The sequence below is a fragment of the Halichoerus grypus genome, chromosome 3 (assembly GCF_964656455.1).
Source record: "Halichoerus grypus chromosome 3, mHalGry1.hap1.1, whole genome shotgun sequence".
NCBI lineage: Eukaryota > Metazoa > Chordata > Mammalia > Carnivora > Phocidae > Halichoerus > Halichoerus grypus.
This window is the reverse complement of record NC_135714.1, coordinates 111,416,427-111,441,222: the sequence shown is the minus strand read 5'-3', so window position 1 is coordinate 111,441,222 and position 24,796 is coordinate 111,416,427. Positions and strand designations below refer to the sequence as shown.

The window sequence follows — 24,796 nt, the reverse complement described above, 5'->3', positions numbered from 1 at the left end:
TCCTTTAGCTATAATCAAAAACTTTTCAAACAGAATGCACATCAGTTAAACATTAACTTCTAAAGGAAGTTCCTCATCATTTCAAAAAGGAACTGCTATAATACATAAAAGTCCACAGCAATTTTTATACATCTGCAGAGTAAAATGCTCTTTATAATGTGAGGCATCTCTCATTTTTTAACATGTAGGTTAGATGCACAATTTTCACTTGACTGAAAATATAATTTTGCTTTTTAAAACTGTTATATTTTTAAAAGTGTGTTAAATTACTGATTTCTTCCGCCAAAATCTTCCTTCATTTGTCTGACTTAAAAAAGACTGAAATCAACTGCCTAGTCTGTATATTTTAGATTAAGTTGCAAAATTAGAATATAAAAAAATACGTCTAAAGGAAATATTTATCTTAAGCTTAGGTTATGTCAACACGCATTCAGGATGAAGACATGTTCATGAAAGGGTTTGCAACCAAGGGTAACAGGAATAACAAAATCTGGAGAACTGAATTAAGGGAGGGAAAAAAACCTCCCTGTTGATTGAAAAAGAAAGTTAAATGTGGGCAATAAAAATAGATCATCTGAAGTTCGAGTCGACCAAACAGCACTTTATATTTTTCTCATACTTGGAGTTCCTTAAAAGTAGGGTAAGCATTTGGCCAGTGCGCGGAGGAGTGCAAGCGGCGCGGGCGGACGCAGGACGGGCAGAGCCCAGAGAGGCTGAGCCGCCAGCGGTGGAGGCGGAGGCGGCGGCGGCGGCGGCACCGGCGGCAGAGGACTCCCGCGCGTGCGCTAAGCCCCTCCAGCCGCGGCGCGGGGGCTCTTCCTCCCTACCCTCCTCCCTTCGGTTGGGAGTGCGCAGCTACCATCTCCTTCCGGCCGCGCCTGGGCTTCCTCCAGAACTCACAGCGCGAGGTGAAGGGGGAATACAGTAGGGTGGGCATTTCCTAATAAAAATGGCATAAATCGCATATTAGCTTTGGGAATACACTTGGCATGTTTGGGAAAAATTTGATTCAATTGATCTCTAAGACCGCGTAAAGGATGGGACGTTGATAAAACTTAAGAAGCCTTGTTACAGTAACCAGTTATTAAAGACTGATCTAAATGCTCTCTGGCATACAGATTGGAACGGGAAGGTTGGAAAGTCAGAAGAGTTTTTCGAGAACCATTTCAGCAATCCAGGCAGAGTAATGAGTTAATAGGCAAGACAATGACAGTGAGAATTGGGAAAAAATTGATTGAGAGACATCCTGAAAAACAGTAAACTAAATGTTCTGATTGGCTAGTTGTAGAGAAGACCAGGGTAAATTCAACTTTATTTGGCAACGTCTAACTTGAGGATATATAATAGTATATAAATAGGGAATTGAGATAGAGCCATTCCCTTTGACAGAAAGGTGTTTATCTTGTTTAATACATGCTGAATTTGAAGGGACATGTGGGCATTTACAAGAAAGTGTCCAGTAAGTAGAATGTGAAGAAGAAACTCCAGGACACACATCTGCGAGTGTTGAAGAATACTAGGGAAGGGAATGGTGGTTGAAGAGAAAATTAAAATTTAACAGAGAAGATAAAATAATTAGCCATTGTCCCAAAGGAAGCAGGGTGGACTTAATCACATACATTGGCATTAGCCCTGGAAAACCAAAAAGACAATGCCATAGGTAGGTTTAGACTTATACAAAATTGCCAAACTGTCTTACAAAGTGGCTGTACCATTTTTCCCTTCCCACCAGCGATGAATTCCTGTTTCTACTCGATGAATTCCTGTTGCTACATCTCCTCTGAGTTAGGTGCTGTCAGTGTTTTGGCTTTTGGCCCTTCTCATCGGTGTGTAGTGCTATTCATGGTTTTAAATTTCATTTCCCTGGTGACTTATGATGTGGATCATCTTTCCATATGTTTATTTGCCATCTGTATATCTTTTTTGGTGAGGTGTCTGTTCAGATCTTACGCCCATTTTTTAACCAAGTTGTTTTCTTATTTTTGAGTTTTAAGTGTTTTCTACATTGTTTTGGACAGTAGTCCTTTATCATATATGTTTGTTGTAAATATTTTCTCTCAGGGTGTGGCTTGTCTTTCATTCTCTTAATGGTGTCTTCAACCGAGAAGTTTTTAATTTTAATAAAGTCCAGCTTATCGATTTTTTCTTTCATGAATGATGCTTTTGGTTGCATATAAAACGTTGTTGCCAAGCTCTAGATTTTCTCCTATGTTGTCTGCTAGGAATGTTATAGTTTTGCATTTTATATTAATGTCTATAATTCATTTTAAGTTAATTTTTGTGAAACCTCATTTTTTGTTTTTTTTGCATGTGGATATCCTGTTGTTCAGCACTATTTTTGAAGACTATCCTTTCTTCATTGTGTTGGCTTTGCATCTTTGCCAAAGATCAGTCGATTGTATTTGTGTGGGTCTGTTTCTGGGCTCTTATCCATTAATCTCTTTGTCCCTTCTTTTGCTAGTACCACACTGTCTTGATTACTGTTGCTTTTATAGTAAGTCATAAAGTCAGGCGGTGTCAGTTCTCAGACTTTATTCTACCTCAGTAATGTATTTGCTCTTCTGGAACTTTTGTCTTTCTATATAATCTTTACATCAATTTGTTGATATCCACAAAATTATCTGCTGGGATATTGACTGGACTTATACTGAGTCTACAGATGTTACACATTTTTAATTCCCCTAACCAGTTTAATTGAATTTCATATCTTAATTTTGGAATTTATTTGGATTTATTCATCATGAGTGCAGAAAAACCACTATAAAGTTTTCCAGCATTCAAAGCAAATTGACATCAAGTTAACTAAGAGTTTGCATAGAAAATACATCATTTCTCAGGGAATTCATTTCTTCCATCATCATTTGAAAGTTACTTTTTCTCGTAGGACTGATGCTTAATTGTATCTCTCTCAGATTTTATATTTTTTGGATATATTTATAATATGGCAGGGGTTGATTAAATAACAGCCTTTCAACAATGTTTATGTCCTAATCCTCAAACTTATGAATAAGTTACATATTGCCAAAGGACTTTGCAAATGTGATTAAGAATTTTGAGATAGGGGGATAATCCTATGTTATCTAAGTGAGATCAATGTAATCACAAGGTTCCTTGTAAGAGGGAGGCAGGATGATCACAGACAGACTTGGAAAGTAACATGATAATGGAAACAGAGAGCAGAGGGATAGAGAGAGAGAGATGTAAGAATGAAACAGAGGTCAGAGAGAGGAGAAGATGCTATGCTGCTGGATTTGAAGATAGAGGAAGGGGACATGAGCCAGAGAATGCAGGCAGCCTCTAGAAGCTAGAGAAGGCAAGGAAATAATTTAGACCCTAAAGCCTCCATAGCAGTGAGCTTGCATCAGCCTTGATTTCAGCCCTTTGAAACAGATTTCTGACTTCTAATCTGCAGAAATGTGAGCTAATAAATGTGGGTTGTTTAAACCATTAAGTTTGTGGTGATTTGTTACAGCAGCCAATGGGAAACTCCTATTGGAGTTCATTGTATCTTCTTCAGTTTTCTTCTATTTAAACTGTCCCCACTGGAGTATTTGTATCATGTGTTGTTAATAAATTTTGTGATAAATAACTGGAAGCAAAATCCAACCAACTCTCTCTATAAGTGTGTATGTATGTGTGTATATACTTATAACTCTTTTGATATGCAGTTATGTGTGTATATGGATGTACATATATGCACACCTACATATGTATAGCTACACATATAACTAGAAAAAGAAACCTGAAATTTCATTTAGTCAATGATTCTCTTATTTGAGAATCTCCAGTTTATCTTTTTTCAGTGATCTGGGAAATCTCAGATATTACTTGAAATTTAATTCTATGTATTTTTAGAATTCCTTTCAGCTTAGTTAGTAAAAAATTTGGAGCCTAAATCTATGCTTAATCTAATATTCATTTCAATCTGGTGGTTCAATTTATTATTATATGTGCAAAGCATGTTTTAACAAGAAGGCTAAAATGTAAAAATAGGTTGATATATTTCAGTATGAATTTGAATGGGGAAATGATTCATTCTCAAATGTCCATAGATTTTTTTTAACACAGTAAAATAATTTTACTGTAGTTCATAAAATGTAATAAAACTGCATTGAAAATAAAATAAAATTATTGAAGAAATGATACTTTGAATTAGTCCATCATAAATAATAGATATAATAGATTTCTGTTCATATTCTTTCTCACTAGCATTTAAAACCTTTGGAGAAATGCATATACACATACACGTTTATATATATATATATATATATATATATAAAATATATTATATATATTAGTTATATATATATATACGTATACACGTTTGTATATATATATATAAATACATATATTATATATATATTAGTTATTTTTATTTTCTTATAATTTCCAAAAATAATCATATTAAATCTGTTTATTTTAAATTAAGAAGTTTGATAGTAATTTTTCCAATAAATTTTCTGTTTGTGTGTTACCTTAGGATAGAATTTCTCCGATATGTACTTTAGAAAAAGAATATTAGATGGTAGCTGCAACAAACTTACACCCAACTGTATACAGCTCTACAACTATGATGAAAATTAAAATTATTTTTTGCCCTTGTTTAACTATTAAAGAATTCTTGTACAGTATAAAAGATATGGTGATAAGTTGCACCGTTGATCCCAAAGTAAAAACTTAAAATATTTGCTCATTAATTATGCTGTTTACTAAAGGTTTTTATTTTTTTTAGATACACTTTATTACATTAAGGATGTTCCTTTTTTAGACTACGTAGTGCATTGACAAAATATCCTTTTTGTTGCTATGAATACTGGGGCCAATGACTAAGTATTGTGATCTTCTGCAGAGCATTGCCTTTGGCTAAAGGAAGCTGCCTAGCCTAGAGAAATGTAAGATGTCATGCTCCCTTTGGTGATAGATGACTGAATAATATGAAGATTGAAGCCCAACCATCTTGTTTCAAGGTAGGAAAACTGGTTTTGCTATTTATATTCCAGAAATTACCCGTTAATGACACTAAAATTAACTTTAGCCAAATATCTCATTTTTGCTCAGTCCTTTCCCTAGCCTTTATTTCTGTCTCCTTTATAGTACTTTCTGGAAGAATGGATTTTCCAAAAAAGCATATGCATATGAGTCTCTGTCTCAGGGATACTAGGTCCTTCTTGGGAACCTAAGACAACTTCTGTTTCTTATTTACTATGATCTTGCATTATGAATACATAGTGGGTGTATATATTTCCTGTCCAGATCCATGGTGATAATTATATTGTTTTCCTTTTTTTTTTTTAAGGGGTTAGCAAACACTTTAATTTTTTATGTAGTTTTATTTACATCAAAAGTAGAGGTGACTGTTGAAAAGGATCAGACAGACAAGGTGTACTGCTATGAGTGTTTTACTCATTTTGAATAACTGAAACAATGTGGGATTGTATTGATTGATTTTTAGATGACAAAGAACCTTTTATTTCAGGTATTAACCATTGGTATTGTTTTAGTCCATTCGGTATGCTATAACAAAATAACCATAGATTGGGTGGCTTAAAATCAACCAAAATGTATTTTGCACTGTTCTGGAGACTGGTAAGTCCAAGATCAGGGTACACATAGCTTGTATATTTTATAAATGATGATCTTAGTCATTTAATTGATATATTTAGTCTGATTTAATATAATTTCTGTATTTTTTATTTAAATCTATCATTTTTGTTTTCTATTTAACATTTTAATGTTAAATCTATCATCTGTTTTCTATTTTCCTCACCTATTTTATATTGAGCTCTCATTTCTTGCCTTCCTTTGGATGAATTAATTTTATTTTTCCATTTTTATCCTCATTAGTTGTTAGCTACACATTTTTTAATCTTCTTTTAATATTACACTGAAGATTAAAACATTTGTCCCACTTATTAAAATCCATATAAATTAGGATTTTTAATCACTTTCAGAATATGCCAGAATTTTAAAAGATTTTAAATATATTTTCCCTTTTCTGCCTTTTGTTCTACTGCCATATTGTCTTTTAATCCTCTGGGTACATTTTAGTGGTGCCTGGGTGGCTCAGTTTGTTAGGTGGCTGCCTTTGGCTCATGTCATGGTCTCAAGGTCCTGGGATCAAGCCCCATGTCGGGCTTCCTGCTCAGCAGGGAATCTGTTTCTCCCTCTCCCTCTGTGATCTCTCTCACTCTCACTCTCTCTCTCTCAAATAAATAAATAAATAAAATCTTTAAAAAAAAATCCTGTGTATATTATAAACTCCATGACACATTATTATTATGATTTTTTATAAATGTATAATTTGTTTGGCTCTATCCACATATTCACCCTACCTCTTACTTTTTGTTACTTCCTTATCTCTTATCTGTTGGGACAATTTTGTTTTGCCCTGAACTCCCTTAATCCTGGTTTCATTGTGATGAATTCTGTTTTTTTTCCCAATATCTTAATATTTTTACTTGTTAAAGTGTATTATTGCGTATTGAATTCTACCTTCACTTTTATGTTGCTCTATATTTTATCTTATGGCATTCCTTCTTTATTTTTGTTACGGTTGATCTTTTTTTCTCTACTTTATCTTCACATTTTAGAAGTTTTACTCTTATATTACCAGGTGAGGTTTTTTTTTTAAATTTGTGCTGCTTGGAATACATATAGTCTCTTGAAATTGTTTTTTGTTTCCTTTCAGCAACATTGGAAACTTCTCAGCTGTTATCTTTATAGATAATACTTGCCCCAACCAGTTTCTCTTCATTTTATAGGACTCTAAATACACCTGTTGTAAATCTTGTGATCATCTCTCATATAACTTGTGTACTATTTTTTAAAAATATTTTGCAACATTTTTTTCCTCTATATACTTCAGTTTAGGTATTCTTTTTTGACCTACTTTCCAATTCATAATTCTCTCTTCAGAAGTGTCTAATGTATCATTAATTTCCTATTGGTCACAAGCTTTCCCATAGTGTAATTTTAGTTTCTAGATTTCTCTACAAAAATAAAAAAAAATCTTATTTTTGTAGATTTAAGCATTCTGCTGAAATTATCAGTCTTTTCACTTAATATTTGAACATATTAGTCATTATATTTAAATTTTAATAACTCCTATATTTCTTTCATATAAGTTGACCTTTATCTATTGTATCTTTCTATGTATGCTGGAAGTTTTAGTGCACTCTTCTGAAAGCCAAATTATCTTTGCTTGAATGCAAGATATTTTATCTAAAAAATTTTAGAATTAAAATCAAACCTCCATTTAATGTAACCTGCTGCCTGAAAAGTTTTACTTTATTTCTGGCATGCATTTAGAATAGTGATGTATTATCTTAATCCAATCAAAAATTGATCTGTTTTGCAGCTGGACTTTTAGAGAATTTGACTATTTATTGTTTACTTTTATACCTCAGTGTAGCCTTTTTGGAGTTCCAACTGAAACTCCTAAGTGTTCATTAGGCCTTCCTCCTAGGTCAACCCTGAACTCACTTTTTTTTCTTTTTATCCCTAAGTATTTCTACATGAAGCCTTTCTGAAAGACAAACCTCTGGTCAGTTCTTAGCCTCTGTGTAGCCACTTCCTCCTGCTCAGGGTCTCAGACTTTTCTACAGAAATTTTAGAATTGGCAATGCCTTAACTTTGTGCAGTCTCAAAATAGCCACCATTCACATATGGCTAATAAGCACTTGAAACACAGCTGAAGTGGAATGTGCTCAAGAGTGAAATTCATACATTTCACTTTGGAGACTTTTTGAAGACTTAACACACACAAGTATTTTTTTTTTTTTTCCCCAGCTTTTCCTGGTGGCCTTATCAATAATGTTGATCAGTGTGATGCCTGGGTGGCTCAGTTGGTTAAGTGTCTGCTTGGGCTCAGGTCAATCACAAGGTCCTGGGATCAAGTCCTGCATCGGGCTCCTTGCTCAACAGGGAGATAGCCTCTCCCTCTGCCTGCCACTCCCCTTGCTTGTGCTCTCTCTCTCTCTCTCTCTCTCAAATAAATAAATAAACTCTTAAAAAAAATAATGTTGATCAGAAACACGGAAGCCCATTGATGTCTGAAGCAGAAGTTTCTAGGCTGGAAATGTTTGAAATATGTAAATATTTTTAAATAATACTAATTGAGAATTAGCCACCAAGGGGCGACTTGGTGGCTCAGTCAGTTAAGCGTCTGCCTTCAGCTCAGGTCATGATCCCAGGGTCCTGGGATGGAGCCCTGCATGGGGCTCCCTGCTCAGTGGAGAGCCTGCTTCTCCCTTTCCCTCTGCTGCTCCCCCTGCTTGTGCTCTCTCGTGTTCTCACTCTCTCTCTCTGTCAAATAAATAAAATCTTAAAAAAAAAAAAAAAAGAATTAGCTACCAAGTTTAAAGCCGTAAGTTTTATAAGTTATTTTTAAAGTTTTCATATGCACATGCAAATGGTTTTAATAGACCATTTTTAAATAATACACAATGTTTGTCTAGGGGAGATTCCAACGTACTTCAGACTTAATACAGCCCCTAAATTCAGTCCTATCCCAAATTACAAGGATCGTTACTCTTCTGGCAAAGAATTTACCACAGCTGATAATGTTAAGAAAAGCATGTTATAGGCACACAATTTTGAAGTTTGGTTTTATGTTCCATAAACATTAAAAAAAGCATCCTTAAATTTAGGGAATGTAAAGCAGCATAAATGGTATTTTATAGACACTAATAATAAAAGGTCCTCGTTAGTTAATTTTCCTTTACTGACTCTATTGAAAAAAATCTCAACATCTGCTCCACCTTTAACTGAGATTTTTTGCAGATGTTATGCATTTTGAGAGCCTTTTACCCCACAGTATTGAACTCACCAAAGTATTGAAGCGTTTTTATTTTATTATTTCTGTCAGATCCGAAAAGTAAAATCGATGCTTGAAATGGAGGAAATTCATTTAAACTTTATTTAACATATTCAGCTTAATATAGGAGAACTGAAAATGAGGACTGGTAAATAGGTGTTTTTCATAAACCCTTTGACAATTACAACTTCATCTATTAAAAGTCATATAATAACATTCTGATGTAGGACTCTCAGACATGACTTCATCATACACACATATACACTTTCTCATGCAGAACAGGATATTTGGATGTGGAAGTCCAAAATATATTTTTAGCTGACTTTAGCTATTTTATTGCTTATTAGTCTCTGAAAAATCATCTCGCTTTTCTTCTATAAAATTTTACTTCCATCTTTTTCCTGATAATTACTACTAGAAGTGACTCAGAAAGCACATGTAAGAAATAATTTTGCCTGCATTTTTATTTAATTATACTAAGAAATAAGAGAATATTAAAATTATTGTTGTTTCAATAAAAAAAAAAGATTCCCTTTGTTCTCCAATGGCTCTATTGGAAGGTCTTTTTGGTTATACCAATGTCTGGAAAAAGGCATTCATTATTCTGGGTGAAGCACGTAATAAGAACTTTCATTTTTAGTATCTTAAAAGCTTGCTTGGCCTCATAAAAGGTAGTCTTCAGACAGGAGACTGATGGTTCTTGGGTAAATAGGTTCCAATATGGGAAGATACTGTGGGACTAGGGAGCAACAAGTGTGAAATGCCAACTTGGACTGGGAGAATGGACTCTCATTTGTGGGCTGGGATTAAAGTTATCTTTCAGAATCAGCCACTGTGGTGCATGGTTCTGATTTAGAAAAATGACTAAACATGAGAATATGAAATAAAACAAGTATGTCTTTAACATCCAGTATACGTACAACAGTGACTGTGAGGCAGGACACTCTTTTTATACCTATCTCTGTCCCCTCCCAAAGCTCTCCTCTCACTGGTCTGGTTAACTGGAGGGACTTAGAGCACTGAAAATGAAAACATTTACAGTGGCTTATTTCTTACAAGTCTTCTTATAATCTAGGGAAAAGAACGTGAAATCATTAGTTGTCTCATAAAAGGATTCCCCTACTCGGCTTCTGTGAGTATCCAAAGTATTCTGTGACTGCTGGATCAAACCCGCACACACAGCCACACAAGAAAAGACACTTGTGAACCAAGATCAACCTGCAGAAACATCACAGTACAACTTCTTAATGAAGCTGAAAAATTCTCTTCTATTTATGACACAATGTTCAGAAATTACCTTGACCCACAGCAGAGATAACCCTTGATATTTCTGTAAAGGAGGTATTTCCTGGACTCTGGTCTCACTTTCATTTTGTGCCTCAGGGAATAAAAGGTACATATGAAGCAGAATGTAAAAAAAAAAAAAGAAAAATTCTACATAAGAAACATCTCTCCATGGATGAACAGCCTCATCTAAACCAAGATTCACCAGAATCTTCATAACTTTTTATTTCTTTATTTTTAAGTTAACCTGGAGGCATGATGAACATCTTGCCAAAATACCTTATAATCACTACGAAATAGGGTAGAGGGAGTTTGAGGATTTAAGCCCCTCCGGTCCAAGCAAAGTCCCTAGAGTTAGAGAGGAGAGAGGAGTTGCTCTTCTCTTACCTTTTGTATTCAATAGTGGGAAGAAAACACATATATTTTTCAAAATATTCAGTAGATCCAGGCACAGATCCTGGGCCATCGTAGGTATTTATCTGAAAAACAGCTATTTTGATTTTCATTTAAAATCAAAAACAAATTGGAGTGATTTGGAATACACAGGGAGTTAACACTATGGAACAGCAAGCAAATCCCATGGAGATAGTGGAAATAACAGACACTATCAAGAAAGTTGTACAGGGCAGGGAGAGGAGCAAATGAAAAAGGGAAGAAACTGATGAAGACTCAAAAGAAGATTAACGTCCCTTGTGAGCACAGCCCTACAGCTGAGAGCACAAGTGTGATGTGAGGGCTGGAGGACTGAGAGCTGTACTCATCACTACCTCCTGGGTACTCGTGAGATCTCTGGAGATGAAAGACCAACAGAGGCACTAATTTATCTTTCCTCCAGGTTTCACTTATCATTTAACAAAAAGACAGGCATGATTTTTTCCAAAGATTGGGATTTTTTTTTTTTTTTTGTATTATGTTACCTACAGATAGCAAAATAAAGCTGCATGCCTTATGGAACATGTAAAATATAGGCCTTCTAATCATTTCTACCTCATGCAGTGGTGGTCAGTCATACAGGAGGAATCGGAAATGGGGGCAAAGGCTAACATGACCATATTTTTTTAAAATACTTGGGTATTTCCTTAAAATATAAAAATTAACATTGGGGCAGTCGATATCTTTACTGTATAAAAAATTCTTCATTATTTTAAATTTCTTAAATTCCATGGAAGTCTATAATTTTATTATTGATACATTGCTACTTATGTATCAGTTTCATTAAGATAAAATTTTACTGTAGTAAATGGAAGGGAGGAAGGTCAAAGATTTAAACTTCTGCAGGCCAAGGAAACCACCAGGAGTTGGAAAAGGAAGTGGGTATGAAACTTTACCTGTCAAGACAAAGTATATTAGAGTTCTTCAAAAAACAGAACCAATAGTACACACACACGCACACACACGTATATATATAATCTTAATCTATGAAACTACTCAATATGGTAAGAACTATCATTGTCTCTATTATATAATAGCAACATGGCAAAACATATAGTACTTCCTGTTCACCAGAAACTGTTTTAAAGGCTATATTTTTTTTAATGCTTGCCCCAGAGTCGCAAGACATGTTTACAACTAATCTAAGTCCACCTCTAAATAACACGATAGTGATTCACAGTAATGCAGGCATCACACAGGATTTCCAATTCCTCAACCCTTATGTTGCCTACTTTTTCCTTTGGAGCCCTTATCATATTAATCAGAGCTATTTTAAATTCCTTGTCTGGTAATTCCAAAATCTGTGTTATGTCCTAAGACTGTTGTTGTTGTTTTTTTTCCCCCTCTTAGAATGCCTTGTAAATTTTAATTGAAAGCCCACATTACATATCAGGGAATAGGGACTGAGGTAAAAGGCCGAAAGGTGAGGTTTTAAGTAAATCTGTCTAGTTCCACCATGTTTAATGTTTGCTCCAGTTAAAAACTCCTCCCGAGTGCCCTGTACCCTACTAGCTGTAAGCCGCAGCTACTACACTGGAGCCCTGCTGACATGGTGGTAATGTGCGGGCCAGGTGAAGCAGTCTATAATCTTCTGATCAAATCTGTCTTATAGTGGGCCTGTGTCCTTAAGCCGTGGCCTTCACAGGTATTTTTACACTTCCTATACCGTTTTTGTTGAGACAGGAAAGATAGAAGGAGCTGGAGTTGGGGACTTTGGATTCACTTGATGCTCCAGAGTTTGGGGTGGGAGTTGATAACCTCAGTTTTATGATGGGTTCAAGAAAAGTCATTGATTGTCAGTTTGTTCAGGTTTTTTTTTTTTTTAAGAATTTTATTTATTGGGGGGAATTGGAGGGAGAGATGAACCATGAGAGACTATGGACCTGAGAAACAAACAGGGTTTTAGAGGGGAGGGGGGAGGGGGGATTGGTTAGCCCGGTGATGGGTATTAAGGAGGGTACGTACTGCATGGAGCACTGGGTGTTATACGAAAACAATGGATCGTGGATCACTACATCAAAAACTAATGATGTCTTGTATGGTGACTAACATAACATAATAAAATTAAAACTACAAAAAAAAAAAAAGAATTTTATTTATTTGTTTGTCAGGGGCGGGGGAGAGCACAAGCAAGGGGATCAGCAGGCAGAGGGAGAAGTAGGCTCCCTGCTGAGAGGGAGCCCAATGTGGGACTTGATCCCAGAATCCTTGGATCATGACCTGAGCTGAAGACAGACGCTTAACTGACTGAGCCACCCAGGCTCCCTCAGTTTGTTCAGTTTTGTTGTTGTTCTTGTAAGGATGGGAATGACCACTTCAACATCTTTACCTATGGGAACTGAAACCAGTACTGTAGCTTTAAATACTTGAAATTATTTAAATCACATAACGTGAAGTATATATTAGCCTCTACTTCACGATAGAAGAACTGAGTCACAGAGAAATTAAGTACCTTATACATGGTTTCAGAACTAGTATTAGAAATATGATTTGAACCAGATAATATGGCTCCTGAAACTACTCCTTTCATCACTAGGCCATATTGCCTTTCAGAGAAGGCAACTGGTCCAAGGTCACAAAACCAGTAAAAGGTGGCACCAGACATCCTGTCTCTAACCACAGCACTGTTCTACTTGGGTTCAGGTCAGGTTATTGGTCCACATATCTAGTATGCTCTAAAATGTCTGGATGTTTATCATTCTGTGTACTTCAACTTACACAAAGTTTCCCCATTTACAAATTCTGTAGAGACACCCAAATTAACATTCTATCTTAATCACCCAATAGATAATGGTGACATCTTTCTCTGGCATTGACTAATAATATCTAGCATGTATTGAGGGCTTACTACATGCTAAGTGATATTTCAGTGATTTTTGTACGATAACTCCGTTAATTCAGACAGTTCTGTGAGAGCTGAGGTACCATGATCTTATTTTAAGACATGAGGAAACTAGATTATAGGAAGTTTAAATAAATTTCCTAAGTTTTTATACAAGTTATCTTTTATTTAAAATACATCTTTAATGTTGAATTATTTTTACATGCTCCAGTAATTAACACATGAAACTGTAAAAGTCAGTGAGACCTGAGTTTTAATCACAACTTTGCCATTTATTAATGTGACCTAGTTAAATTAATAAGCTGATGGACCATAAAAAATTGAAAAAAAGGGGAGCTTGCATGTTTATATTGAAATATTTCAGGAAAATAAGATTTTAAAATATTTTCCAAATAAATATATTTCCCCAAATTAATTGAGCAAAGAAAAAGCACGATGGCTCTAAGCACAGTAAAATGAATCAAGTTTTAGTGTCTTTAAGCTCACTAATTCTTTCCTTGGCAATGTCCAGTCTACTGATGAATCCATCAAAGGCATTCTTCCTTTGTTATAGTGTGTTTGATTTCTAGCATTCCCCGATCCTCAGAATTTCCGTCTCTTCGCTTTTATCCCCTATCTGTTCTTGAGTATTGTCCTTTTTCCATTAGAGCTCTAAACCTATTAACTGTAGTTATCTCACATTCATATATATATATTGTCAGTACACACACATACGTAATAATTACATGCTGAGAAAAAATTTGTAGTATAACATATAACATAACCCAATGAGCTTATGTGGTAATAATTATATATCAAGATTTTTAGAATAAACTTTTTTAGAGAATAATGACAGTTTAGGCACATAATTTTGAAATAAAATTTAATACCAGAAGAGCTTACTAGATTATAGGATCACTTCAAGGGGTGCCTGGGTGGCTCAGTTGGTTGGGCAACTGCCTTCAGCTCAGGTCATGGTTCCAGGGTCCTGGGATCGAGCCCCGCATCGGGATCCCTGCTCTGCGGGAAGCCTGCTTCTCCCTCTCCCACTCCCCCTGCTTGTGTTCCTTCTTGCTATCTCTCTCTCTCTGTGTCAATTAAATAAATAAATAAAATCTTTAAAAAAAAAAAAGAACCACTTCAAAAAATATCTTCTGAAGGTCTATAATACTGCTCACATTGTGTTAAATGTTGTCTTTTACAACTTTAATGTCCTATTATTTTATATCTCTAGTATATTTATAATTAAAAATTTATACAACCTGGGGCATCTGGGTGGCTCAGTCAGTTAAGTGGCTGACTCTTGATTTTGGCTCAGGTCATGGATCTCAGGGTCCTGGGATAGAGCCCTCTGTTGGGCTCCGTGCTCAGCAGGAAGTCTGCCTGAGGATTCTCCCTCTCCATCTGCCCCTTCCCCCTGCCTAGTGTGCGCACGACTTTCTTGCTGTCAAATAAATAAGTCTTAAAAAATTTACACAACATGAAACTCTATTTTTCTCCCTTGTATTAGTGTTTTAAGCTACTCAAACAATGGAGAAGTTAATCAAAGCAAATAAATAGGCTATTTCCTTACAATGTAAAACCTTTCGTGAGTCATCTGAGAGAAATATTTTTAAAAGATTTCATTTGAGAGAGAAAGAGCACAGGAGTAGGGGGAGGGGCAGAAGGAGAAACAGACTCCCCGCTGAGCAGGGAGCCCATCACAGGGCTCCATCCAAGGACCCTGGGATTATGACCTGAGCGGAAGGCAGCCATTTAACCGACTGAGCCACCCAGGTGCCCCACTAAGAGAAGTATTAAAAAAAAAAAAAAAAAGCAATTGCTGGAATTATCCATTCATTATAGTACACATGGTAATGTATGCACAATATCCACATTTGATTCAGATATTCAGCATAAGAGGCAGGTCAGAATTCTCTCACCTCTCTAGTGTTGCACATTGGCACTACCTTACAGATTTTGAGAGGAGTGTGATCTGGAGCTTGATGCTGTCAATCCATCTCTTTCCAGGGATTCCTCCCAAAAAATGCAGGCAACTTAATTACTTTGTCAGACTTATCAAGTAGCAGAATTCACAATTTCAATTTTGTAGTATCTACTAACATCACATTCTGAGTCTACATCCCATTAAGTACAAAATAAATCTGAATCATTTATACGAGATTAACAACAAAGGACAATGGGACAGGACTTCTCTGTCTCAGGGATAATGATTTGGATACCTAATGTAAAGTAGAATTTTAAAATTACTCCATCTATACATTGCATCCCTTCATTTCATAATTAGTACTGTAGACATGCCAAGGCATGCCAGCCCAGACCCAGAGCAAAGCTAATTAGCCTTGAGGGATTGAGGCTTCTCAACTAGTTGTAAATTTTTTTTCAGCTGGGTGAAAGACCCCTCGAAAGGTCAAATGATGCTGCCATCAAACCAGCACATGGAAAGAGAACCACACAGAATGGTCAAAGAGGTCATCAATGATAATAAGTACAGAGAAGTTCGAGTTCAGGACCAAAATATTGCAGAGTGATGAGTTGCACAATTTCTGAAAAGGCAATTAAATTTGAAGTACCTCTAATTAACTGCAGGGGTGAAAAGGAGCCATAGAAAGATAGAGGAGGAGGAATAAATCATAGGCCTCTAAGAAAAACATTGTTTTCTTCATTAAAATTATTTTACTTAAATTTTCTTCTGTAGAGTTTCAGGGATGGCAGAAACTACCTAATTAAAAATTCACACATTACCTATTAGTCGTTTTTCAATCATATTATAGAATGCCCTTGGAAAAGAAGCTTTTGATAATAATGTGTTCTACCAATTAAAGTAACCCAGAAATTTCTTTGATTTACAGTAAAGAAACTGTACTTGACAATGAAAGTAAAACTACTTGATTTGCAGTCTCTAAAACAATTTCAATCATTCTGTGCTTCCTTTAATGCCACCTTCTATACCTAAATTGGGTATATCTTTATCAGGAGAGCTTGTTAGAAGTAATTTGAGATTATGACTAATCTAAGTGAAAAATACCTATTAGGAAATGTACGATTTGTCTCATTTCCATTACATTCTTATTGAAAAGGCTTCTGTTTCCTCAGGAAAGGGTATAAAGACAAATAATTGGAATTATATGTAATAACTAAAAGCTGCACTAATTTTTCAAACACTCTGTAGTTTTTAAAAGCTTATAGAATTCATCTAAAATCACAGTGATTGAAAAGGCATTTTCCCCCAAATGATCAATTTGCCTAACTCATATTCATTCATACTATTGAGAACATTTAGATGATTTTAATCAAAATATTAATAAATTAGAAAAGTAAATGCATTTATACCATTTTGCAAATGAGCAACGCTTTGAAAAGCTGAAGTTTAAGGTAGTTGTTCCTTTTGCATAATAAAAAAATCAATTAAATTCAATACAATATTCATCAGAATCTACTTGAATTAAAAAAAAAGATTTCAGGATAATTATCTTGAAGTATGAGTAGGATTATAACCGTCAGAAAGCGAAATGGACATCCCAGATTAAGGAGAGCAGGGGCTTTTTAATGAGTGGGGTAAGAGAGCATAAAGTAAGAAACTGAACAGAAGATCTGCTTCTACATCTAGCTTAACCACCAACTTGATTTCTGTCATTGAGAACCAAGACTTTATTTCTCAAAGCTTAAACATCTTTGACATTTTAAAAATAAAAATAAGACATAAGACTTATTTTTTGTATTCCAGGTTTTTTTATGTATGATTATATAGGCACATTGGAGAGTTAAATTTCGTGGAAGAATGGAATAGATTTAGTGGCATCATGGAAATTAAGGCCAGGGAATTATTGTAGAGCCATGTTTGGGGGGGATTCATGCATGCCAGCCTGAGTGAATGTATAATCCTGTAAATTAAGTAAAACAAAATTTATTTATTAGCATACTGTGTCAATAGAAACAATAGAATTTTTATAATGAGGAACACAAAGTCGTAATAGTTCAAGATGATGCTTTTCATACTTCTACTGATGTGCTCCTAACATCAAAGGAATATTAAGCCTTAGTCCAAAGAATCCCTCTGAAAATGAACTTTTGTTTTTAATGTTTGGTTTAGCTTAAAAATTCATGAGACCTTCCAGTATGTATCAGAGTATACCCATAGTTTTGAAATAGTAAAATACCCCAAATCTTTGAGGTAAATTGAACTTCTAGAAACATGCCTCATATCCCATTTCAAACTTCTGGAGGTAGGTCTATTTAAGCGATAGGGGTCTAAATTTTGTATATGTGTGCATCTATATATCTGTATGTGTGGCTGTGTCTTTGTATGTGTATGTGAGTATAAATGTGTGAGTATATATATACATATATATATACACACATATATATATATATATATATATATATATATATATATACATATATATACATATATGTATATACCGGTGTTTGATTACAAAATGAAACGAAAAATGTAAAATAAAGGGCTCATAGTCACTTTTATATATCTTATTATCTTCTTCTAGTTCTCTTTGTAGTGTTATACAAATGTTCTCTGTCTTAATTTAAATAGACACAATTTTAAAACAACCAGTTTTTTCTTTGCATTAGCACAAAGCCAAATTATACAAGACACAAATTGATTTAGGGTCACATTTTTAGCAAATGTGCTTTAACCAACAAATTTCTAAGTTTGGCTATAAATCCAAAGCTTAAAGAAAGAGCCCAAGCTGAACATTGCTAGATACATTAACAGAAAAGGAACTATTTTTTTTTTTTTTTTTTTTAAAGATTTTATTTATTTATTTGACAGAGAGAGAGGTAGCGAGAGCAGGAACACAAGCAGGGGGAGTGGGAGAGGGAGAAGCAGGCCTCCCGCCGAGCAGGGAGCCCGATGTGGGACTCGATCCCAGGACCCTGGGATCATGACCTGAGCCGAAGGCAGACGCTTAACGACTGAGCCACCCAGGCGCCCCAGAAAAGGAACTATTAGCACTTAATCATGAAAGTCAAATTAACTAATGTCTAAGGATTTCAAGGCAGACAAAAAGTGAAGAAAATTAGTCAAAGTTACATGTATGTATGTGTATATAATATATAAATATGTGTATACATATATAAAATATGTATTAAGGAACATTAAAGGAAGTTTATATAAATAACCATTGTTTCTAAAGTGGGATTTTTTTTATGAAAGAAATCTTATTTCTAACAAAACTCCATCATGAAATAGGTCTTCTCATGTATAAAGGAAACCATCATTTTTAATATTTATTACATTTTCATCAGATACTAAAACTTTAGATTAAAAAGTTAAATCACTTAATGAAATTTAGCCAGAGAAAAGGGGTGATGGAGGACTTATTTTTAAAAAATAATCTGTTAATAATCCTAGCACCAAACTTTTTTTTTTTTTTTTTTTTTTTTGAGAGAGAGAGAGAGTGCATGTGCACACAGGAGCAAGGGGAATGGTAGAGGGAGAGAGAAAGGGAGAAGCAGACTCCCCACTAAGCACAGAGACAGACAGGGGTTCCATCCCTGATGCTGAGATGGTGACCTAAACTGAACTTAGATGCATAACCGACTGAACCACCCAGGTGCCCCTTAGCACCAAACTTTTTATAATGAACTTCTAATTTGAATTTTAAAGTGTTTCCAAATTGTGTGAGCACCCTCATGTTTATGGGCATTTAATATAAGATGGCTTTATTATAAAATCAGAAAAAGTATTTACTGGACACTTAGGTGCTATAGACAGTTCTACCATATCCATACATGCTTATCATTAAAACTCACCAACTCTGAAAGGTAATATTATACTCTTTTTCATGAGAAATTAGACTAACATATGTAGATAAGTAACCTATATTCACCTACCCCTAAAAGACAGAATTTCAGTTTTCAAGTCTGAATAAAAATTCAAGATTTTCCCTACTATACTTTGCTGCCTCTCAAACTATAGGAAATATTAGTATTGGGGGAATTATTTTCATGGTCTAAAATTCTAAAGTGAAGGTCATGGACTGTGAATGATGGAAATAATCCCAATCATTTGCCTTCAATCTCTGAATCCAGGCTGCTTCCAAAGCTCTGCATATCCTACACATGTCCTTTCTCAAATAGTAGTTATCCTGGAATCGGAGCTTTTGACAGGCAAACTTAAGGTTGTCTCTCCATACTCCAAGTTGAAAGAGACCATCATGCATCTTCGACTGTAAGACTTTCACATATCCTGTTTTAGTTTCCCCAGCCATAATTATGAATAAATCACTAGGTGAGGAAATGGTGGAAGTAAGAGAAAGGAATGGGAGAGGTAATTAGTCAAATGAACCACACTGTAAGTGAACCATATTCACATTCATGAATTTGTTTCTTCTCCCTTTATTTTTTTCTTTAGATTTTTTCTTCTGTTCTTTCTCTGTTGTCTTGAGCATTCCTTATGACATGAATTTTTCCTACATACAGAGATCTCTATGTTTTATAGTGGGTAGGGTTATTATTTCAATAATATTAACTGTTAGAAAATCTTGAATGAAGGTATGCTTTTCTGGATATCTATGCAATTTCTTCCAGAGAAAAAGATTTGTGTAAAACAGTAAGACAATAGATGTTCTCTAAAGCTAGCAATGCATTAAGCATTTTTTAAGTTCTAGAAAGTTTTATTTTTGGTTCATGAAAAATGTATGATATATATTGAGCAGATAGCACAGACTCTAAAATGAAAAGAAAATTTTCTTTCTGTATTTTAGAGAAACTCATAAAAATATTTTCCCCATCTTTAATTAGGTATCATTTTCTACCTAGGCCATCAAAAAAATGGGTACAAGATAAGGATTTAAAAAAAAGGAAAGAAAGAAAAGGAACATTGTAAACTTAAATTCTCTGTCCAATAAAAGAGTTAATATCAAATGTTTTGATTTAAGGACCGCTTGCAAGTCTTAGTTATGGAGAATACCAAGATACTTTTGTTTATGTGAGTTATATCTATTTATATTTACCCTATGAGGTGTTAAATGTTTTAAAAATTCTCAGTCTTAATTAAAATGTAATTTCATGTTAACAAATTATTTTTAGAGAGTGTGCATGTGCAGATGTGTGCACAAGGGCGGGTGGAGGATGGGAATGAGCAGGAGAGGGAGAGAATCTTAAGCAGGCTCCACACCCAGCACAGAGCCTAATGCAGGGCTCGATCTCACAACCCTGAGATCATGAACTGTACCGAAATCAAGAGTCCGACACAACCAACTGAGCCACCCAGGTACCCCAAATTATATTTTTTAGGAGAATAACTATTTTATAAAATAAAAGGTTAGTGAGAAGAATAGCTGTGTTTTCCGTTTTTGCAAATCTTTTTAATTTCTTCCTTACTTGATCCCCTAGGTTCTCACGTCTACTTTGATATTAAACTTAACTGCAATATCACAGGTCGTACAGCCCCTGGAAAAATCTACTGTATACTTATATACCTTATAAATTATCCAAAATAATCCTTTTGAAATGGAACTATGAGCTTATTTAAGTCTCACTAGACCATTAACTTCATTAGATCAAAGACCATATCTGTCTTACGAAGCAATGTATACCCAAATCATGAAGCAGCCTTTTCTTGTTCAAAACTTTCCAATGGTTTTCTACCCCAAACAAAACTTCTTAGTATAAATTATAAACTCTTCATCTGTATATGTGTCTTTAGCCTCATTTCTATCCCTTCTCTCTTATCTTCCACATACATTTGCATTTTGAATCTCATACAGATTTTCTAAATTTCTCAACAAAGTCAAGCTCTCCCTTTCCTCTAGGTTTTCATGTATGTTGTTGTCACCTGGCCAACTCCTCATTTATTTATTTATTTTTTTAAGATATTAGTTGAGCTATCAGTTCTCTATGTTTCCTTCTCTAGCACTGTAGAATCCCATTTTACCTAGGTTCTCAAGTGAAAGAATAAGTTAAAAATAAATAACATACTTGAAATTTTCTTAATTGCCTATAATCAATGGTATTACTATTTTGTAGAAAACAACTTTAAATAATAATTTATACACATACTCAACTGTAGAGGAGAAAACTACTTTGTGTCAGGATGGGAGAATGAACTCTGATTTTAGAAACACATATTTGTAAGTTTTTTAGTTAGAAATTGAAGACGCTCTAAGGGATTTATTTTTACTTTTTTCTTTTTCTCTTCCAGTTAAGATGCAAAGTGACTTGTTGAGGAGCAGGAGTGAGAAGTGAGGAGAAATCAGATCTAAGAGGAGTGATGGTTTAAAATAGTCATCTCAGATGATGGGGAAATAAACTAAACAAAGGTGTTTGGCAGGTTTAAGACAAGTTATGAGTTTGAGAGCCATGAATTTATATCGAAACCAATTATCACAGTTTTTTTTTTTAAGATTTTATTTATTTATTTGACAGAGAGATAGCGAGAGCAGGAACACAAGCAGGGGGAGTGGGAGAGGGAGAAGCGGGCTTCCTGCTGAGCAGGGAGCCCGATGTGGGACTCGATCCCAGGACCCTGGGATCATGACCTGAGCCGAAGGCAGATGCTTAATGACTGAGCCACCCAGGCACCCCCAATTATCACAGTTTTATGATTATCTCCATTAGATAGAAATTTAAAAAGTTTAATGTATCTTTAGGTATAATTTTCATGGACAAACACAGTAAAGAGAATAGGGATCAAGAGGGTTAAAGTAATGTCAAGAGAATAGGGGAAAAAAGCCCATGGAATCTAAATGTTAAGGATAGTCTGAAAATAAAAATTTAGGAATATTAGAGGTGCCCATGAAGTTTGCAAGTTACTGTATTTAAGGAGTAAGCTGGACAAAATGGGGAGTAATACAGAGTATTAGTTCTAACTCATTGGAAAGCAGAGCAGATTCAGGTGAATGTCAGTTATGCTATGGGAAATGGCTGCTGGAGTGGAATAGAGGGGATGCTGGAGATGAGGTTGTGAACAGAGATCAAAGACTACATGGGCCAAAAAAATTGCAAATGAGGAGACATAATATGGATAATTATAAAACATTCAAAATGAGAAAACTGGTAGGCAAACCTCAGGGTAGCCCTTTGAGGTACATATATGAGCATGTGCACATTTGTTGTTCATTTGTACACTTGTCCATAAGGTAGCAGAGACTTGGCAATAAGTCTCAGAGTGAGAAAGGCATGCGAATCCCACTTTGAGACAGTGGAATGCACAGAATGTTAGAAAAAAAGCAATCACTACTTAAAAGGAGAATGGAGCTTTCTCTGTAACATTAAGAATAGGAGAAGGAAATAATCATTGAAGAAATTGAAGATGGAATGGATTTTGATAAGGGAGCAGGACATTCAGACGGCAACAAGAAAAAGCTTGAGAGGAAAAAACAAAGGAATGGAAGGAGTCATTAGGGTAACTGATGTAGAGAATCTCGAGGGGACAAGAATACCATGAAAACAGGAAGGTTAAGCATGGTTCTGTCTCTTGGAGGACATTGACAGGTTTCTCTTTCAGAAAGAACTGTGAAACTCACTGTGCTTACATTGTATCATTTGGCCAGTTTCCTTTCTCCATACAGTTTTCCACTTACTTGCTTTTGGAGGCTTCAAGCAGAAATTTATTCATATTTAACCTTAAACTATACAATACTTAAGCCTTCTGTTTCCAATGGACACCTGTTTTCCACTGAAAATAAGATTATTCCATACTGGCAAAACATCTTTATTTTGGGGAGCTCACAATCTAAATTCTATGAAGTACACATGGTCTATTAAGCTGCTTTTTAAAGCCTCACCCCAAGAATAACACAATTTAAGTGCAGGATAAGCTCCCACATCTCTCCTGAAAAGTTACTAAATCCCCACATGGAGGAATGAATGAGCCCCACCGATACTTTCCTAAAGTAGGAAAGCTACTGAAGTACTAAGATAGTAGTGTGAAAAACAGAAGGACTCACTTTATACTTTTCATAAATTTGTTCTTTTAGATTTTTCAACATTGATTATAAGTTCTATTAAAAATATTTTCACCACTGCTATGAAATTCCAAGGACCTTGGACACTACCTCCATTTGGCTTTTTGCACCTTATTGATGCTATGTGTTTCAATTTCAGAAATGGTTTTAAACCAGTAAGTACCATGACCCTTGCTATCCTTTACCATGGCCTCTGATCTGGCCTTCTGTTAATTTTCTACTTTATTTCTCTCTCTTCTTCTATATTCTACTCCAGCCACATAAGGACACTTGCTTACTGGCCCACGAAAAGTATGTTTCTGTCTCAGGTCCTTTGCCTTGATTCTTCTACTGAAGATTCTGTTCCTTTGGACACCATGTGTCTTATGCTGTCATCTCTCTCAGGCCTTTACTCCAGGGTCCCTTCAGCAGCAAGGCTTTTCCTGAAAACCCTGTATGTTATACCAGTCCTCTTGCACCTCACCCTAATCTCTATTCTCCATATCCAGTCTTACTTTTCTTAACAGCACATATTGCCATCTGACGTATGACATAGTTATGGGTTTACTTGTTTATTGTCCATCTTTCAGTTATAGATAATAGGCACCAGGATAGCAGAGACATTGTTTCTCTCGCTATTATACCACAGTGCCAAGAATGTGGCAGTCATTAAATATTTCTTGAATGAATCCATTTGCTACGGTTAAGATAATTATAGGTTTATCAAGGTTCTCTATCATATCTGTACAAGCTGAGAAGACTCAGAATAATTTGGATTTATAGCTTACACTAGACTCAATAAAAATAGTAGTAAGACTATAAGGAACATTAGGTTGGCAAACTAGCCTTCCTAGAACATCTGAAAATTACAGAAACACAATTTATCATCCTTCAGTAAGTTGATATCTACCACTACTTCTTGGACTATAGCATGTTATCTGCAGTTTATTAGAACGCCTCAAAAAAAGTTCAAATCCTACTGGGACTAACTCGCAGCATATGTTACTGAGTGTGAGACAGTCACATCTCTATCCCCTTGACAATGAATGGGTCAACCAAGAAATCAAAGAAATAAATTACGTGTAAATAAATGAAAATGAAAACACAATGTTCCAAAATCTTTGGGATGCAGCAAAGTGGTTCTAAGAGAAAAGTTTATAGCAACACAGGCCTACCTGAAGAAGCAACAAAAATCCCAAATAAACAACCTAACCTTACACCTAAAGGAGCTAGAAAAAGAACAAATAAAACCCAAACCTAGCAAAAGAAAGGAAATAGTAAATATTGGAGCAGAAATAAATGATACAGAAATAAAACAGCAACAACAAAACCACAATAGAACAGATCAATGAAACCAGGAGCTGGTTCTTTGAAAGATCAACAAAATTAATAAGACTCTAGCAAGACTCATTAAAAAAATAAAAATAAATAAATAAAAGGAGAGAGGGACCCAAATAAACAAAATTACTAATGAAAGAGAAATAGCAATCAACACCACAGAAAAAAACATTGTAACAATGTTATAAAAACCTG

General features: G+C 35.1%; 1 long non-coding RNA gene across 2 annotated transcripts in view; it reads left to right on the top strand.

Moving 5' to 3' along the window:
* The first annotated feature begins 773 nt into the window (after window positions 1-773).
* LOC118544266 (uncharacterized) overlaps window positions 774-24,796 on the top strand; it is a 283,206-nt gene continuing 259,183 nt past the window's right edge. For both annotated transcript variants that reach the window (XR_013446168.1, XR_013446169.1), the window contains exons 1-2: window positions 774-908; window positions 4,850-4,967. This is a non-coding gene — a long non-coding RNA (uncharacterized LOC118544266). The remainder of the gene's footprint in view (window positions 909-4,849; window positions 4,968-24,796) is intronic.